The 18,035-nt window shown below is 34.8% G+C and overlaps 1 pseudogene; it reads right to left on the bottom strand.

Annotated features, from left to right (window-relative positions):
- Nucleotides 1–12,051: 12,051 nt before the first annotated feature.
- Nucleotides 12,052–13,298, bottom strand: LOC103951093 (annotated as a pseudogene).
- Between the last annotated feature and the right edge of the window lie 4,737 nt (nt 13,299–18,035).

Raw genomic sequence — 18,035 nt, 5'->3', positions numbered from 1 at the left:
CTACTTTACGTTGTGCATTCTCTATCTTGTAGTACGGACATTCCTAATAGATTCCACTAAAAAGTTACAATGTTTCATCACCACCGATTGAAAATTCCAGAGAGATCTGAATCCCCCATTTGGTACCCCAAATATTCTTTAAAATCCAACACCCTTTTGAAAACCGAATGCTGCCAAGCTCTGATTTTTTGAATCAACAAAGAATGCAGTGAAAACTATTGAACTTTGAGGGAGAGAGGGACTTGAGAAAAATGAGGGGGAGCCATAAAGATCGAGAATAAGTGGTTTGGGATCAGATGCGGAGCTCCACGGGGAACGAAATCGTAAGAGACGGAACAAAACCGAAACGAAAGCTCATGCTTGTCAACCCTCAATGGCGCGCCAATTTGGTCACTTAAACGAAAGCCCCATGACATCATCTTCCATGACATCAACTTACATGTATATTAGAATTTGTCCACCTAAGAACAAATATAAAAAGTCTCATATAATAATGACTTTTTATCTAAAATGATTCATGATATTTGGATAACTTCTTATTTTGATCCCTTAGATTTGAAATCGATAGAATTGATTATTGAATTTGTTCATCACCAATCATTTTAGTCATTCCATGAAAAATCTCTATTAAATAAAGATAAAATGACAAAAGTACACTCAATTTTTGTCAAATTATTTTGGCCTATTGTTTGTCAAAATTGAGGGTGGTTTTGTCATTTTAATCTTTATTTAACAGAACTATTTATAGAAATATCAAAATAATTGATAATGGACAATCTCAGGTATTACTTGTATTGATTTAAAATCTCAGAGACTAAAGTAAGGAGTTATACAAATCTCACTAACAATTTAGCTATTTTAATCCAATATTCACAAACACCTCATGAGGTTTAATTGTAACCATGTACATATAAAATGACAGCTATCGAATGCCAACCTAAGAACTAAAACAAAAGTACCCAAATGTTCATTTAATAATTTGGTATTTTAATTCAATATTCCCAAACACCTCATGAGTTTATTAGGTTTCAACAAATGCCTCTAGTTTCAAAAATTACACGAACACCTACTGAGGTTTCAAAATTGTTCATTATAAGTGTGTTGTTGCTAATGGTTCTAGTTTGTTGTTAAATAAAAAAAAAAAATTCTATGGAGTACAAAGCTTAGCTAAATGTTCAATATAATTTAAGAATGACTCATTAAAATGGCTGGAAAGTATAAGGAGAGTAGGTTGGATACTTTTTGTATATTACATTGACAAAATATCTGTACAATATATACATTACACACAACCAACTCAACTAATCAAGGTTACATCAAGGACAAAAACCGTGATCCACTTTAAGTGGGATTGACCTAGACTAATTGAGATATATATTACACACAATATTTCTTAATATGGTTCCCATGTGATCCTAGAGGCACTTGAAAATTTTCATTTAAGCCAAGTTTTTGTACGACTACGCAATTTTGGTGCAGGTTTGAATCTCATTACTTCAACATCTACGTACATAAAAGAGATGAATCTGGTGACAGTGGTCTATATTGCAAGACAATACAATTGGAAGCCTGATTGGATTCATTTTCTATGACAGAATTTAGGTGTTTTTCCTTCTGCTTTTCGGCAGACATTCACTTGCTTTCCTCTCATATATTACAGCCAATTTAGTATAAGGATGAAAACATAATTTGTTTGCAAATTTTCCCGTGTAATCCATCATCAACTAGTGCTATTTCACGTTAAGAAATAAAGTTGTAACATTTTTTCTCTTCCACAAAGAACTTAATTGCTATGATTTCAGAACAATTGAGAATCAAATGAGTAATGTAAAATCAACAAGCCACACAGCGAAAGTAAAGTTTGAGGAGTTTCGGGATTTTTCATTTTAGAAAAGCAGGAAGAATACCGAGACTAAAATGCTTGTTTAATTAAAGCAGCAAAACTTTGGGAGATTGTGGAAATCATGTACCATCAGAATGAGATTGTAGCATAGCGACGAAGTTTACTATAGTGTCTTGTGTTCAGTTGGCATGAATCATAGCCAAAGTATAATACTTACAAGAGCCATGGAGTGAAAGGCAGGATACAATCAAGGTCAGGAAGATTTTCTTGCCTGATTTAAAACAGATTGGCCTCTTTATTAAGTCCTAATCCTAGCTGGAAACTGATATAGCAAGATACCCTAACTGGATTCACATTGAATCCCCAATATTCCACTAAAAACTTACAATGTTTCACGAGGGAGAGAGAGACTTGAGAAAAATGAAAGGGAGCCATAAAGATCAAGAGAGTGATTTGGGATCAGATGCGGATCTCCACAGCGAACGAAATCGTAGGAGACGGAACAAAAAGGCTCAGGCTTGTCAACCGTCAATGGCCAGCCAATTTGGTCACTGACACAAACGTCCATGACATCATCTTCCACGACATCATCTTACATGTTCATTAAAATTTGTCGACCTAAGAACTAAAATAAAAGTACCCAATGGTCAAAATATTTTGGTATTTTAATTCAATGTTCACAATTAGCTCATGAGGTTTATTAGGTTTAACAAAATTTCTCAAGCTTAAAAAATTATACGAATACCCCTTGAGGCTTTAAAACTGGTCACCATAAGCAGCGGCGGATGCATGTGTTGACCAAGGTGGCCTGGGAAAACCTTCGAGGACTACCCAATGGTCTGGGTAGGTGATAGAAGAGAGAAGACTACCATGGTTGTGGAGATGCTGTGCAAGAAAAACTTTAAATCAAGAAGAAATATCAAATTTTAGACGAAGAGGAACATAGAAATCCACTATGATCTGCTTTTCTTGGACCTTAGTTCAAACGAAGAAGCAAGACTTTCTCTCTCCTTTTTCATGTGAGTAGCTCTTTTTTTTAATTGTTGTCCAATCAAGTTGTGCCACTTAGCATTTTAATTAATAAAATGATGTGTATTACTCAACCCATATTTTTTATACCATATGTTTTACACCTTTATTATTTTGAAATTTACTATGAGTTCATACGAGCCACAGAAAATATTTCATAAAGTACTCGAACTTATATCATACGATCAAATTCACTAAAATACTAAAGAAAAATTATGATGTTTTTGAATGTTATATCTTAAATAATAAACTTAATTGAAATAATAAATATAAAGTTTTTTTTAATGTAAACATATTTATGTGATATATAACAAATTTACTTAAATTCACCTAGTCCACCTAGATCGTTAGGTCTTAGGCTCAACCCGCCCTCCAACTAGCGCCTAACATACCTTGTTTAGAACCACCCGATTTTAGAATCTTAAATCCATCACTGATATAAGCGTGTTGCTCCTAATGTTGTAGTTTGTTGTTAAATAAAAAAATTTCTATCCAGTACAAAGCTCAGCTAAATGGTCGATATAAATTTAAGAATGATGATCTTGGTGTGTATTAAAATGGCTACATGAAAAGTCTATGGAAAGTGGCAGGTTGGTTGCTTTTTGTCAATTACATTGACAAAATATACAGTACAATATATACACAACTAACTCAACTAATCAAGCCTACTTCAAAGACTAATCTTACATATAATATTCTTAATATGGTTCCCATGTGATCCCATTAAGGGCGCTAGTAAGTTTTCATTTAAGCCAAGTTTTGGGGCAATTCTGGTGCAGGTTGGAATTGGGATCCGAATCTCATTACTTCAACATTTACGTACATAAAAGAGATGAATCTGGTGATAGGGGTCTATATTGTCCTTAAAATATACTGCAAGATAATACAATTGAAGCCTTATTGGATTCATTTTCTATGACAGAATTTAGATGTTTTTCCTTCTGCTTTTTGGCAGACATTCACTTGCTTTCCCCTCATATACTACAGCCAATTTAGTAAAAGGAAGAAAACAAAATTTGTTTGCCAATTTTCCTGTGTAATCTACAATCGTCATCAGGTAGTGCTATTTCACGTTAAGAAATAAACTTGTACATTTTATATCTTCCACAATGAATTTAATTGCTATAATTCTAGACAATTTAGAAGTCGGTAATGTAAAATCAACAAGCCAGCGAAAGTAAAGTTTGAGGAGTCCCGGGATTTTTCATTTTAGAAAAGCATGAAGAATACTGAGACTAAAATGCTTGAGCTTAATTAAGGCAACAAAACCTTGGTAGTTTCATGTACCATCAGAATGAGATTGTAGCATAGCGACGAAGTTTACGATGTTGAGAATGAATCTCATATTGATGAGAGGATAGATTTTGCATGTGCTTATAAGTAGTTGGACTACTCTCTATTTTGCCAATTGATTAATTTTACGATGGAATCTCAAATTTTTCATACGAGAGTGTCTAGTGTTCAGTTGCCATGAACCGTAGCCAAGTATAACATTTACAAGAGAGATTGGCTTCTTTATTAAGTCCTAAAATCGATCGACTCTTACAAATTACATATCTTTCTCTCCCTCTTGCAAACTGATATAGCACTGATGATGATGATAATGAAATGACGTTGGTTTCGTGAATCCGGAACCGGATCCCCTTTGGATCCAAAGGAACTAAGCTTACTCATCAAATGATTTGGGCTCAGTTCCTTTGGGTCCAGAGGGGATCTAGTTCCCGTGAATCCTATGACGTTATCCCTCCATCAGTCGCATTTAAGCTTTAAGTAAAAATTCATCCATTTGCCGAAGTCTTTTTTAATTGCTCAAGTGTACGTTTCGCCAAGTCTTTTTGTAATTGCTCATTTGCGTCTTAATTTCTTGGTAATTTACTAAGTCTTTTTTTAATTAATTGCTCAATTATATGTTTCCAAGTCTTTTTTAATTGCTCATTCGTATATATAAATGATGAAAAGTTCGGCTACTCTATGTGCACATACAAAGGAATTACCAATTAGAAAGTTCATAGCGCTGCTACTGCCGCCTCTTTTGAAGATTTCCCCAACTCAAATTGTGAGTGTAGTAGTTAGACTTACTTTGTTTCTTTTTTTCTTTTTCTTTACTTTTTTTTTCACATATATGCTTGATTGACAAAAATATCGTTGTATAAATAGGCAGATGGCAGCTACAGTTGTTCATACTGTTCTTAACCGTAAGAACTATGATGATTGGAGTAATCAGATTGAGACCTACATGTTGGCCGAAGATCTTTTGGACGTTTTACATCAAGTACGCCCTATTACAGAAGATGAAGAAATTAGTAGGGCTTGGAAGAAGAAGGATGCCAAGGCCTTGTATGCAATCTGGAATTCTTGCGGGGATGATACTTATGGACTTATCAAGAGAGCAACCACGGCCAAACAAGCATGGGATGCTTTGTCAGATAAATTGAAGAAGCCAAATGAACCATTAGATGAAAATGGTACGTACATACATGAAAAGTTGTAGGAAATAAATATACGGCAATGGTTGTACGGTTGTACCTTGTAGGTGCTCTATGATTCTATATATTCTGATTTGATGAGGAATATTTTGTAATTATTTTCACACGCATAGGCATTTGTATGAAGGGAAAAGAAAATAAAAAAAATTCAGAATTGAACGATAACATCTGTCATCTTAACATCAAAGTTTTCAATTTCAGAAAAGAAGTCAGTTCTTCAAGCTTATCCACCTCCGATTGATCATGCTACGAAGCCACCGTTGGAAAAGGAAGAAGGCCGCACTGAAGGTATCCTCACAAATTCAGACTTCTGTAGAATTCTTTTTAATAGTAAACTATGATAAACTTTTAAGTCCAGTATGAGTGATCACTAACATCACCTATAGACCTCGGTTATGTTAACTAGGGGTGGAATGTCCTTTATATATATTGTTTATTATTTTGTCATATTTTCCATGTAGAATTATTTTGTTGTATTTTCCTTAAAATTTCCCATTTGTTTTCAAATTGTATTAAATTATTTTTATGCAAGATGGGAAATTTAGCACTTAAAAAACATGGCACATGCATGCAGGCAACGATATCCCTAAACTTTTCGCCGAATATGTGAAGTCTAATGATTGGAGAAATGTGATCAACCGTCTTCGCATGGATAGCGAGGAAGGAAGTGCAACACTTTCATTTGTGCGAAATGGTACAGTTCTTCATTACGCAATCCTGAATTTCAAGAACTGCAGCGTGCGCACTATTAAACAGTTGGTGGAGTTAATGAAAAGGGAAGACTTGGTTATAACAGACGATGATGATTTAACAGCTCTTCATCTTTTAATAAGAGATTATCCGGAAGAGTTTGAAATAGCTGAATGCATGGTTACAAAGAACGCCAGATTTGTTACCAATTCACCTCCTTTGTTCCCGGTGCCTCTTGTTGTAGAGGCCCAAGAGAAGACAAAAGGGGAAATAATGGCTCGCACTCTCTATTCCCGCACTCCACACAAAGAACTAGAAGTTCCCTATGCCGCTCAACTTATTTCTCTCGGTTTTGATTACAATAGATTTGGTACACTTCTTCCCCTATGTGATTTTTTATTTTGTTACAATTTTTGTCAGTATACTTACAATGTTCTTTTTTCATGCTTTTATTACATAGATATTGCGTGGGATTTAATTCAACGTTATCCAAAATTAGCCATGGATGTAGACTGCAATGGGAATATCCCCCTTGTAACATTGGCCAATAACCGTTTGGCATTCAAAAGTGGAAGCCGACTGGATTTATGGGAAAATTTGATCTATTATGGTTAGTAAATTATTGCTTTTTATTTCTCCTTATATTTTCTTTTTTTTTTTTCTAAAAAATAAATTTGATATAAGTCTAAGTTTGTGGGTCACTATTAGGATTAGTACACTTACATGAAATTGGTGACTACGATTACACATTATCATATTTTTATTTTCACACCAAAATACACCTAAAACTATAAATATTTATAAATATGTAAATGAACATAATCCCTTATTAACTTCAACTTTCCCGTAGAAAATATGGTCTCTCTATCTTCTTCCATAGCTCCCTCGCTTGACACCATTTGCTCATACACAATTTTTACAACACTGCAATGTCATACACAAATTTGTGTATTAGTTGCAATTTCATACGTCCGCTAATCAAACCATCAATTTGTCTGCTAAGTGATGATGTTTTAAAAATAATGTATGAGATTGTAATTGCACTCAAACTTAAGAGTGAAAATGTAATTTACCCCTTTTTATTGTATTACAAATTAATTTTACTTTATTTCCTTATATCACATGTTTTTTTAATAATCTATATTAATGCCGGAATAAAATGCTAAACAAAGAAAACATCAAGCAAATCCTTGTCATTTCATATTTACGAAGTTACACATGAAAAGAATAATACTTGCATTCCCCATTAGGAACATATGACCTCTTTTTTCCACTTGCAAATAACATCTTTATCGTAGAAATTTCATAATTGGAATCGTTATATTTCTTAATCTTCACTTGGATGTCATCCTTACGAAAAAAAAAAAAACCATTCAAAATGGAGATTGTTTGATCATCCAAATGTATCAAATAAATAAACGGTTTATAATTAATATGTTACTTGGTACCTGCACCGTTTATTTATAGAATACATTTGAATGATGCAAAAATCTCGAATTTGAATGATTTTTATTGTAGGGACGATCTTCAAATAATGATTAAGAATTTGAACAATTTTAATTATAAAATTTGTACAATAAAAATACGTTATTTGCAAATGTGAAAATTAGCTTATACCCAAGAAGAAATGCAATAGGTGATGCCTAAATAACAAATGGTTGAGGTGAAAAGAAAAAATTGAGGTAATATTATTTATTATTTGGAAGATAAGTAAGTGTGATGTTGTTGTTAATAGATTCTCTCTCATCATGGTAAAGAAAGATAATTTAACTTAATTAAGTAAAACAATTTATCCTGTTTTTTTTTTCTTTTTTTTCTTTTTTTTGTCAAAAAACAACTTACCATTTATTCTTTCTTTAATATCCCCACAGAATTCAGAGCTGTTTCAGAAATTTTTCTATAATCTAACCCCCTTTTTCTTAAAGATACTGTAGAATGCATAGCTATTTTTATATATACAAAATATATTTACACTATATACGAAGTTGGGTGAATAAATTTTTTATGAACTAGCCATTTACGAAATTCAAATATAAAACTTTTTACTTACAAGTGACGAGACGAGGAATACCACTAGGTCATAATACTAAATGACAATCCATAGCTCATTAAAAAAAAATTTCATTGATATATATATATATATATGTATGTTTGGTTTGAGGGCTGAGTTCTTTGGAAATGTTTGACAATGCTGGAATGGTTAAAGTAATCACTCTTTAAGAGTTATATGTTTGGTTTGTGACATTGTGTACAATGTGTAGTAATAAATAGGGTAAATTTCAGTTTACTAACCTTAACTCTTTTTTAATATTTAGTACATAAAGTTTTTTCGTCCCAGAGTTATACATAAAGTGTTAATTTTGGGACAGTTTTATACATCCGTTAGTCTAGCTATTAAGTCTTCCGTTAACTGATGACATGGCGCCCATGTAGACAATGAATGGACGCCACGTGTGATACAGAAGTCCATGTGAAAATTAAAAATTAAAAAAAAAACCAAAAGATTTAAAAAAAATTAAAAATTTTAAAAAACTAAACAAATGAAAAACGACCTAGGGATGCAGACCTTCCTTTTCCTCCACCCGCACATACCCTAATCTGCATTATGCCCACTCTTACCGCTTGCCCGTCCCTCCCCCAAAAATAAAAAAAAACTAACACAATATGAAGAATGACATATTTATTTTGGTCATCAAATTTGACTTGTAATGCAGGAATGGATATACTCCGATTCAGAGGACTAGTGCCGAAACTCCAAACATGTTTGGGTAGGCCACATACACATTTGTATCATTCATTGATTTCTTTTATGAGTGTTTTATTAATATTAAAATTTATTTTAATATGATTTTAATTTGTATTTGTTTTTAATGAATCTAGGAATCAATCGTATATACCAAATGAAATTGACCCATGAGTCGGTTCAACAGTTTTTACCTCTCATGTGTAAAGCGAGTGAAGAAATTCTGACGAGTGAAAGAGGTTTCAGTTATTATAAAAGAAAGAAATTGGAAGGAGCATTGTGTGTGGCAGCAGAACGAGGGCATGTGGAGTATATTACTCATTTTCTTAAAGATTCCTTATCTCCAGTATTGGCAGTTAGGAACGAAAAAGGCCAGAGCCTATTCCAAATTGCCGCTGAATCCCGTCACCACAAATTTTATAAGCTTATAAATGACCTTGATCAATCTAAAATACAGGAAATAGTGGGGAATAAGGATCACTTCGGCAATAATATGCTACATACGGTTGCAAGTATTACCCCATTGTCACAGATTGATCACATTCAAGGCACAGTTTCGCAAATGCAAAGAGAAGTACAATGGTTCAAGGTGACTATTTACATATCTATCTATGTATGCTTATATTTATGAAATATTTTGCCTATATGTTGTTTATGTATATTTTGTGGCTATAATTTTACTCTCATTTTCTCCAACTTCCTAACATATTTATGTTATTTTATTTATTGAATTTCATAGAAAAAAAAAAAGAAAAAAGAAAGGGAGAATGTAGAAATTACTCTTTAAAAATACAAAAATCGAAACAAAAAGTTTGTCGACATGCACAAGCATAATGGGAAAAAATTTGAAATTAAACATATTTAACTATTGATTTTGGATTTTGTGGTGTCTCAAACGACAAAAGTTCAAGGATTTATATGAAGAGATAATGATTTTAGAGTCACATCCATAAATAATTTTGTCGCCAAAAATGCAGGAGGTGGAGAAAGTTGCAGATCCCAAGGATTGTGAATCTGAAAACAAAAATAATAAGACACCACGAAAATTATTTACGGAGAATCACAAAGAATTGGCGAAAGCGGCAGAAAAATCAATAAAGGGAACAGCAACTTCTTGTACAGTTGTAGGTGCTCTTATTGTCACCATAATGTTTGCTGCAGCATTCACAGTTCCTGGTGAAAATAAAGGAACGACAAGTCATCCTACATTCTTAACTAATAAGGTATTCACAACTTTTATAGTTTCGGATGTAATCTCACTCTTTTCTTCAACAACTTCGGTTATCATGTTTTTGGGCATTCTCACGTCACGTTATTCTGAAGATGATTTCTACAAATCTTTGCCCATAAAAATGATGATAGGCCTTGTCACCCTCTTTTTATCTATCGCCACCTTGATGATTGTCTTTTCTTGTGGCCTTTACATTATGCTTGATGGAAAATCATCAATTGTTATTCCAAGCATTTTGCTTGCTGGTGTTCCAGTTACCTCATTCATTGGGATGCAATTTCCGTTGTTTGTTGAGTTATACATTTCTACTTTTGGAGGGGGAATATTTGATAGGATCTAGAAAAAATTGTTTTTGAATTCCTATGTTATCTTTAGTTGGGTTTGAATTTGATACTTTTTTAATAAACTTGTAAAATATTCCAATGTATGCTCTTTCTATTTGGCTAATTATGTATGCGCTTTTTATTTGGTCAATTATGTATTCGCTTTCAATCCCCAAAGAAATTCCAAGTTCTATTCAAATTTTTTATTTTTGTTTTTTGGTGAATTTCTAATTTTAGCTAGTTTCTAATGCAAGCTTTGTTTATAGGCTCAATCTTTTGGTCGATAAAATAAATTCACTAAAGCAAGCCCAAGAGAAGGAAACGAACGACAATATTTGTTTATGTGATAATTCCGTCTCACAATTTATAATTTATTTATTTCACACTTAGAACTTGATGATTACTTGAATTTGAAAGAAATATATCCTCTATAGTCAAAATATACAAACCCTAAATTCTTTCACCGCGACCAATTATCTTATGAGTTTTAAGGTCTTCAAATACATGGGGTAAAAGTGAGCGGAACAATGTATGGTGATATGATTTTTAGCACCTGCATAATTAGGTTAAACTCACATAGAAATACTTGCAAGAGAAAAAAAATTTGTTGTAGAATAAACAGACCAAGTAAGGTCGTTCTTCTCAATGACTGATATGAATAATCACTAACTACTAAATACAAAATTTAAGAACAGTTGGAATACCAAATGCGAATAAGTTAAAGTATTGAGATCAACAATAATGAAACCAAGCAAACAATGATATAACAATCGGTTTTAGAGAATCAAAGTTAAGAAATACTAGGGTTTACCCAAAATCGCATTAGTATCTGCAAAATTTGAGAAGAATGTGATTGAGATTGAGTAACAAAGCATGAAGACAAAACCGCCTACTAGTATTTGTGTCAAGTTGATGAGTTTTGTAGTCTTGGCGAAAGATAATGTGCTTTTTGCAAGAAGCAATTAAAGTGCTTTTAGGGGATTCACTTCGATTTTTACTAAGAATTTGTTTCAAAAACATCTTCACTAAAAACGTGTTTCCTATCATTTTAAAAAAATCATTCCAAACAAGCCCTATCTCGCCCAATTCTCTATGTTTTAGACACTTTTTTCTCCCTTTCGGTTGTAGTCTCTTTTATCATTAATGTATAATTGATTTTCCTAAATTTAAAAAAAAATAAAAAACACTTGTTTCTGCAAAAAATTAATGAATCGTATGAACTAAAAAAAGTACCAAAATTGTCATTTAATAATTTGGTATCTTAATTCCCTATTGACAAGCACTCTAAGGTAGACTTGTAAACGGGTAGGGTTTATTGGATTTGGGTTGGGTTCAATCCGACCCCTTAAGTTAACGGGTCACCCGAATCTAACCCGTTAAGCTAACGGGTCACCCATTAACAATTATTATTATTATTATTATTATTATTATTATTATTATTATTATTATTTTGCATAGAGTTTATTTTTTGTTGTTAAGACTTTACTGAAATTACTAAAACATCTTCAACTAACGGGTGCTAACAAGTTGATCCAAAGTGACCCGTTAGCGACCCAACCCGTTAAGCATCCACCTAAATGCTAATATTAACGGGTTGCGTCGGGTCCAAAATGTTAGGTCTACCTTGAGGTTTATGAGGTCTCACAAAATGCCCCCAAGTTTCAAAAATTACACGAATACCCCTTGAGGCTTCAACTTTGTTTCACATAACACCTTCCCACAAGATAATACAATTGGAAGCCTGATTGGATTCATTTTCTATGACAACATAAAAGCGTGACTCAGAGCATTCCAAACGCCAATAGAACATTCAACGGAAACCATATACTCCCACCCAGCTGCATCCGGGAGTTTTATTAGCACCGTTAACTTTCATGCCCTGCCTCATCGCATTTGCTCTTTCATGCTCTGCCTCATCGCATTTGCTTCCATTGTCTTTCCGGCTGCAACGTAAATATCACGAAGGAGAATGTAGTACCCGTCTTCATCTAGTTTCAACTCTAACAGCCTATTCACGACCCTCTCACCCGTATCAGCATCCCCGTAAGTTCTGCAAGCTGTAAGCAGTGTTCCCCAAACAACATCGTTGCCCGGAATTGGCATACTACTAATCAATCTGTATGCTTCCTCCAACCGTCCTGCCTTCCCTAACATATCAACCATGCAACCGTAATGCTCAATTCATACCTCGATTCTATAGTTTGTTTGCATTCTCTCGAATAGTCTGATCCCTTCGTCTACCAATCCCTTGTGTGTATACGCAACTAAAAGGGCCAAAAATGTGACCCCATTCGGTGCAACACCAGCAGTAGTCATGCACTCAAACAAACCAAACGCATCATCAGCATTGCCATGGTTTGCGCATGGTGAAATCATCGAATTCCAAGTGACCAAGCTCTTTCGGCTCATCTTATCAAACACTTGCCATGCTAGATCCATGCATCCACACTTCGCATACATGTTAATCAGGGCATTGAAAAGAGATAGCATCCACAAAAACCCATTGTCATCAACATATTGGTAGATGCATATCCCTGTTTCCACATCTCCGGAATCTGCACAAGCTGAGATTACACTCACCATCGTGACTTTATCGGGCATCACTCCCTCACGATTCATCTCCCAAAACAAATCAAGCGCTTCTTTCGAATACTTTGCTTGGGAATACGTAGAGATCATAGCAGTCCAAGAAACCACATCCTTTTCAGGCATCTCATTAAACACCTGCCATGCAAACTCCAATTCCCGCGCTCTCGTATGCGCAATAACCAAACCCGACCATGAAACGACGTCAGGAGCCACAGCCTCATCGAAAACTCGCTTCGCCACAACCGGTTTCCCTCTTGCCCCATATATATGCATCAATGCGTTCTGTAAAAGAAGGATGCATCTAAGTGTTCTTCCACAAAGAAATTTAGTGTTATACTAAACTTCAACCAAACATTATCACCATGGCCTCGTTTATCAAAAATGTTTTTCTGGTTATGATTCTAGTGTTGTTCTTAATTATGTGTGACGCTGGAGTCCACTGTCACAATGACTAATGATTTGGGTGCAGAGTTGACCGTTTACTGTAAATCTGGAGACGATGATCTTGGTTCGCATATGGTACCTGTTAAAGGCACCTCTGAATTTTCATTTGGTACCCATGCTTTTGGGCGTACACTATTCTTCTGTTCAAGGCACCTATCAAATTGATGTACCAGAAATATTGTCTGTTGGTGAATGTTTGCATATAGGTGATTCTGATAGAGACATTGAATGGATCTTTGACAATGGAGCTTCCTTCCATGCTACATCCAAAAGGGAGTTCTTCAGTATATACAAAGAATGTGACTTTGGCATAGTGAAGATGAGGAAAGAAAGCTATTCTAAAATTCTTGGAATTGGTGATATTTACCTAAGAACTAATCTTGGCTGGCAGTTGATGTTGAAAGATATGAGACATATTCCTGATATACGTCTCAATTTGATATCCATAGGTACCCTTGATCGACAAGGTTATTATCACCGTATTGGCGAAGGAAAATTGAAGCTTATTAAAGGCTTAATGGTGGTAGCAAGAGTACGACTTTGTTGTACGTTGTACTGGTCAAATGCCAAGGTTTTGAAAGGTGAGTTGAATGCTGTGGAGGACTCATCTATAGACTTATGGCATAAGAGGCTAGGCCACATGAGCCAGAAAGGCCTACAAGTTCGGGCAAAGAAGTCTCATATTCCTTTTGCCAAAGGTACGTCGTTAAACTCTTGTGAGCATTGTTTATTCTGAAGGAAAATTTGTGAAAAACATGTTCATTTAAGCAACATCAATAGCATGCAATTAACAATTAAAGGAGGAATCATGCTTGTATGCACTTAAAACAAAACATTTACCCATGAAATTCAAAGCCTAGTAGATAGGTGAACCAAGACTCAACTCAAAACAAAGTGAGTTGAGAAATCAATACCTTTGTAGATTCCTCTTTGCATAAGCAAAGGCTAATCACCCAAAGAGAGGGCCTTCATTCCTTGCATCTTAGATCCATGGATTTGGATGGATGAAAAGGTTTCTCCAAGTTCCCAAAATTGAGAACCTCTAAGTCTCCACACCAAGGTATATTGTAGAAGAAATGAGTGACCTTGAGGAAGTAAGATTGCTAGATGTTATCCTCAAGGTGGCCGGCCATTTCTAGAGAGAAAGGAGAGTTTGTGTTTCTCCAATTTCCCCAAAAACAACACTTAATGAATTTTGGCTATTAAGTCACACTTATACCTTAATTCATTTGAGTGGCAAACTTGTAAATAAGTCAAAACCCACTCTTTCTCTAACATGGCCGGCCTTAGGGATTTATTGGGCTATTTGGGCCTTTGTGAATCATTATTCATTAAGTTGTCATACAACTTAAGTCAATGGACTTGACGTTCGAAGCCCATTGGGCCTTAAGGTCCAAAACTATCCCGAGGTCTTTTAACGAACTTATTCGTTTAATTAATAATCATATTAATTAATCCTTGCCATAAATAATTAAACCATTTAATTATTCTTACTCATCTCCGTTGAATCTTCAATCTCTACCTTACACGGTGTACGATCCATTAGGTTCCTTTTAGCGAGGCAGTGGGCGATTCAAACTCTTTCAAATCGATTGTGAATTGAAACTTACTTTCAATTCTCCCGTTAGTGATAATACACTTTTAGGGCTTCCACAAACCATGGTTGACGCCTAGCAGCATGTCATGGTTACCCAAGCTAATCAGAAGAGGTGGAGAACCTATTCAGTTTTAGGATTACAAATGCAATACGGTCTTTCTTTAATACAATACTCTTGACCACATTGTTTGGTTTGATAGTTTATTCATGTCTACTATCCAATGTGAATCTTGTACTTATATGATTACCTTGAATGTGATCTGGAACGCATTCCAACATCTCATTCATACTCTGGCCAGAGATTCTAAATCATATCATAGAGTATTCTCCCTCAAACAGTTTGAAGGTTAGAGATCCCTTGTTGCGCATTCACTTGCCTCCATGGCTAAGTGGCTTAACCCCGACGATGCCGTGGACACCCTGATAGAGTGACTTTGACATAATCAAAGATTAAGGACCTAACCACAAGACAACTGTGATGCCTCAGGTCAAAAGACTAATTTGCATTATCCCAACCATGAGTTCTCATGTGACATGAATATGAGAACTCTTCGTTGATCGTGTTCAGTGAACTCATTCTCTATTGAGCACCTACGTACTTGTCTTGATGTCACACACACCAATGACTCGAGACTAGTCACTCTCCCTAAGAGAAGACATAGCACGTACTGATCTTAACGGACTGTCAATGCCCAATTGACAATCCTATGATCAGGAACGTTTAGGATGTGTCAACGAAAGAATGGTCTCATGAATCTAACTTCTTTAGATCGCATTCTTCCAATCACATATTCCTTGGACTTATCGTTTAAGCATATAACATTTATATGAGACGGCTCAAACAATAATCTTTGCCCTTTACATTTAAACTACATTAGTTTGAAATGTCCGTAAAGTATCATCATATGATTGGTTTTAGGGCACATTTCCAACATATTCGGTAAACAAAGAAGAGTTAGTTTTTCTGTTCCATCTACAAAGAAGAGAAGTTTGTTAAATCTTGTTTATTCAGATGTGTGTGGTCCCATAGAAGTCGAGTCACTTGGAAGAAATAAATATTTTGTTACTTATATTGATGATGCTTCAAGAAATGTCTGGGTGTTTTTGTTGAAATCCAAAGATCAGGTTTTTCAGACACTCCAGGAGTTCCATGCCATGGTGGATAGGGAAACTGGGAAACCTCTTAAGTGCCTTCGTAGCGACAACGGCGGCGAGTACACATCTCACCATTTTATAGAGTATTGTGCGAAACATGGCATACGTCATGAGAAGACAATTCCTGGAACTCCACAACATAATGGTGTTGTTGAAAGAATGAATCGAACCATCATGGAGAAAGTCAGGTGTTTGCTGAGGACTGCAAAGTTGTCTAAGCAGTTCTGGGGTGAAGCTGTAAGGACAACCTGCTATTTGATCAACCGATCTCCATCAGTATTATTAGGTCTTGATGTTCCAGAGAGAGTATGGACTGGTAATGATGTGTCTTACTCTCATCCGAAGGTGTTTGGTTGCAAAGCTTTTGTGCATGTGACCAAAGAGCAGAGATTGAAGTTAAACTACAAAGCTACACCATGCATCTTTCTTGGTTATGGTGGTGAAGATTTTGGTTACAGATTATGGGACCCATACCAGAAGAAGTTTATCAAAAGCAGGGATGTGGTCTTTTATGAAGACCAAACAAGGCTTCAGATAAAGAGGCACAACCAGATGACGCAGTCAGAGGAGTTGATCCATTAGCTTCAGATAAAGAAAGTCATGGTGACATCCCTAAAGTAGCTGCCAATGAAGTGCCTGTAGAACCAGATAATGCTGATCAGGCGGAGCCTGATCAAGGTGAGCCAGACCATGAAATTGTTGATTAGGGGGAGCCTGAAGAGCAAATTCAAGGGGAACCCAATCAGGGGGAGCCTCCAGCCCCGCAAGAAAATCAAGACCAGGTTAGAAGATCCAGCAAAAGTCGAAGACCGTCTACCAAATATTCTTCATCAGAGTATATCATGTTGACTAATTATGGAGAGCCCGAAACTTATGTTGACTAATGATGGAGAGCAATTTCAGAATTTTTGTAAGTTTTCTAGTTTAGTGTTAGTTCATACTTATTTATTGTTAATTTGTTAGGATTTTTAGTTTTAGTTTTTTTTTTTTAAATTTTATTTTAAGAATACTAATTAAAAACAAAAGGTTGAATAGTGAATACATATATGTAAGGGTCTTTGATAAAATGTCAAACAATCACACATTAACAAGTTTTAAACTAAGTTCAGCCTTATTCATTGTTAATTCTTAGGATTTTTTCATATCTATTTTAGTGTTAGTTCATACATATTTATTGTTGATTCGTTAGGATTTTCTGATATTACTTGGATTGTGTTACAGTGTTTTTTTTTTGGGGGTCAAAGATTGTGTTACAGTGTTAGTTCATACATATTTTTTTAGTTTCATCAATTGATATAGATTTTATTATTAATTGATATGTGTAGAAATTAGAAGTATTAAATGATATTACAAGCGAAAATCATCATCAATTAGTTCGGACAAAGATTATAAATGAAAAGTTGTAGTTTGCCATTTATTTTTCAATCTTATTTTCATCTTTTTTTTTTAAAGCTTTTATATTAGGACCACCATATGTTAAAATCCTGGAGCTGCCACTAATTAACCCCCTTAACTTTTATAAATAGTCAATTCTCCCACTGACGCTAGATTTTAAAAAAAATTCATCTAATTTTTCGTCAATTTTGATACAGAGACAACATATGTCAATTGTATGGGGGCAAAAAGAATGAAAATTTGGATGGATGAAAAATTTTAAAATTTAATGCTAGGGGGAAAATTGGCTATTTATAAAATTTTGGGGAGTTAATCAGCTAAAATTAAAGTTCAAAGGGAAATTGACCAATTATAAAAGTTCTGAAGGGTAAGTGTTTGATTTTATTGCATAAGCTTTTCACCTATGACTCTGTCCCCCAATGTAAAGCGCTTAACCTCTGAAACCTCCTCTGCCATCGGCCTTTTTGCTCAGGCTTAAGGTCGGCGAAAGCCTAGCCCTCCCATCCTCAT

This window comes from the organism of the source record quoted next, unplaced genomic scaffold (assembly GCF_019419815.1).
Source record: "Pyrus x bretschneideri cultivar Hongxiangsu unplaced genomic scaffold, Pyrus_bretschneideri_v1 Contig13, whole genome shotgun sequence".
NCBI lineage: Eukaryota > Viridiplantae > Streptophyta > Magnoliopsida > Rosales > Rosaceae > Pyrus > Pyrus x bretschneideri.
This window is presented reverse-complemented; position numbering and strand designations above follow the sequence as displayed.